The following is a 2,500-nucleotide window of genomic DNA, read 5'->3' as shown; positions in this document are numbered from 1 at the left end:
TGACCTTGCACACACACACACCCCCAACTCCCCGCCCACGAGAGTCAGAGTAACGACCCGAAGCGCAGCCGTACAGAAATAATTTCGGCCCTGGGCAGGATTCGAACCAGGAACTCCAGGCCACTATCGTGGCAGTTCAGTGCTCTACCAACTGCGCCACCGAGTCGTGTGTGTGTGTGTGTGTGTGTGTGTGTGTGTGTGTGTGTGTGTGTGTGTGTGTGTGTGTGTGTGTGTGTGTGTGTGTGTGTGTGTGTGTGTGTGTGTGTGTGTGTGTGTGTGTGTGTGTGTGTGTGTGTGTGTGTGTGTGTGTGTGTGTGTGTGTGTGTGTGTGTGTGTGTGTGTGTGTGTGTGTGTGTGTGTGTGTGTGTGTGTGTGTGTGTGTGTGTGTGTTCGTGTGTGTGTGTGTGTGTGTGTGTGTGTGTGTGTGTGTGTGTGTGTGTGTGTGTGTGTGTGTGTGTGTGTGTGTGTGTGTGTGTGTGTGTGTGTGCGTGTGTGTGTGTGTGTGTGTGTGTGTGTGTGTGTGTGTGTGTGTGTGCGTGTGTGTGTGTGTGTGTGTGTGTGTGTGTGTGTGTGTGTGCGTGTGTGTGCGTGTGTGTGTGTGTGTGTGTGTGTGTGTGTGTGTGTGTGTGTGTGTGTGTGTGTGTGTGTGTGTGTGTGTGTGTGTGTGTGTGTGTGTGTGTGTGTGTGTGCGTGTGTGTGTGTGCTTGTGTGTGTGTGTGTGTTATTTGCAATGGAACTTCGAGACCCTAGAGCCAACATCCGTCCCGGAGAGTCTTTCATGGCTACTGGAGTACTTCTTCGACTAAAGTCCCCTCCCGTGGTGCAGTCGGTTAGGCAATCGAATGTTGATCGAAAGGTTAGGGGTTCGAGCCTACACTGGAAGCAAATTTACAATGAATTTTAATAGCTATATTTCGAGTCCTAAAGCGATGTCCAGCAATAAGTGCCAAAGATTCGCTGAGAAATGGCGTCGTTGTACCAGAGGGCAGAGATAAATGATTTCCAGTCAGGTGTAGCCATCAAAAGAGGTCCGAAGCAGAATTTCTTCGACTTGTGTATTGTCAGTCTAACTTGGACTTCCTTACCAGATTAGTACATACATGTTTCGATATGGCGACGTTATATCATCAAACAAATATTCACTCCTATCAAATAGTCTCTAAAACCCTGTTCAGATTAAATGGTGGTGCCCTGCAGTAATATCTTTACCATAGACGAAAGATTGTTATAGGTTACTTTGACTTCTTCAACAGAAACAATAAAACAAGAAGAGCTCAATCTTGGAATCATAGTTTAGGTAGAATAGTTCTTCAGAATTAATCTATTCTCTTTCATGGTACACTTTCGGAAAATATATCTATGATCGAATTGAATTATCAAAATCAAACTTGGTGAAGAGAAATTCTCATATAGCTTGCCTTACATTAAAACAAATACACATTATATAGAAAATGAAATATTGTTCAATGAAAATTAAAATTGATTAATATGATGGTTATGCATAGATTTATATAACTTGAAAGTGACTGGGTATAAGCAACGACGACATGACGTCACGAGCTTCTGTATTTCATAAAAAATATGTGACACGTCATTAGTATTCATTCATTATGTCATTAGTATGCATTATATCAATATTATCATATATGCGTACTTGCAATTCATAAATATATTTCTATTTTTTCCTGATGTGAATTATTAGATTCTCATGTACATTCTAAAAATATGCTTGGTCTGCCTTTGATCGACGACTTCCCAGCTAGAATCAAGACAGAATACGTCTTATCATCAGATCTTCTAATTAACCTGAAGTGAAAATAGGTACTCGCAAGTTATCTAAACCTGCCCCTTTGTCTATTGACTCACGGTAAGAGTTTCAAGTTATTCTCAATTAAGTAGAGACTTATATATAATAGATTAATTTTTCATGCAGTACGGATCAAACAAAATGCTTTCAGTGACCAAAATAAAAACTGTTAATTATTTCCGGATCAAGAAAGACGAATCTTTCACAAACAACTCGTTTACCATTAAAGGTCTTCATACTTAACATATACAGGATGTTCATCTTACAAAGATTACAGACTCTATAAGTCTATATTAATGATGACACTGAGAAAAAACAACCACACTATATCTATCATATGGGTTACTTTCCGTGTTTAGAACTGGATTATTGAGAAGATTCACAAAAAGTAAACAATTCTCCATTTCAAAGTCGTTTTGTGAGATATTCGAGACAAAACATCAAAATAGAAAATAATGCCTATATTAACTTCACCTTTACTATCTGCAATGGTAAAAATATATCTACGAGCCTATTGAAAATGTGATTTATAGAGCGTAGTTTCGATCCACGGACCTTTGGGTTATAAACCCAACACGCTACCACTGCGCCACCCTGAAGTGAATACTCCATCAAAAATGAAAATGTGATTAGCAGAGCGTGGTTTCGATCCACGGACCTTTGGGTTATGGGCCCAACACGCTTCCAACTGCG

The 2,500-nt window shown here is 40.4% G+C and overlaps 1 non-coding gene across 1 annotated transcript in view; it reads right to left on the bottom strand.

Annotated features, from left to right (window-relative positions):
• Positions 1-2,437: 2,437 nt before the first annotated feature.
• TRNAM-CAU (transfer RNA methionine (anticodon CAU)) overlaps positions 2,438-2,500 on the bottom strand; it is a 73-nt gene continuing 10 nt past the window's right edge. The window contains exon 1 of the tRNA in view: positions 2,438-2,500. This exon is cut by the window's right edge and continues 10 nt beyond it. This is a non-coding gene — a tRNA (tRNA-Met).

The sequence above is a fragment of the Oratosquilla oratoria genome, chromosome 9 (assembly GCF_046742065.1).
Source record: "Oratosquilla oratoria isolate Oo_2021 chromosome 9, ASM4674206v1, whole genome shotgun sequence".
NCBI classification, from domain to species: Eukaryota; Metazoa; Arthropoda; class Malacostraca; order Stomatopoda; family Squillidae; genus Oratosquilla; species Oratosquilla oratoria.
The sequence above is the reverse complement of the archived record's forward strand: the minus strand, read 5'-3'. Positions and strand labels throughout refer to the sequence as shown.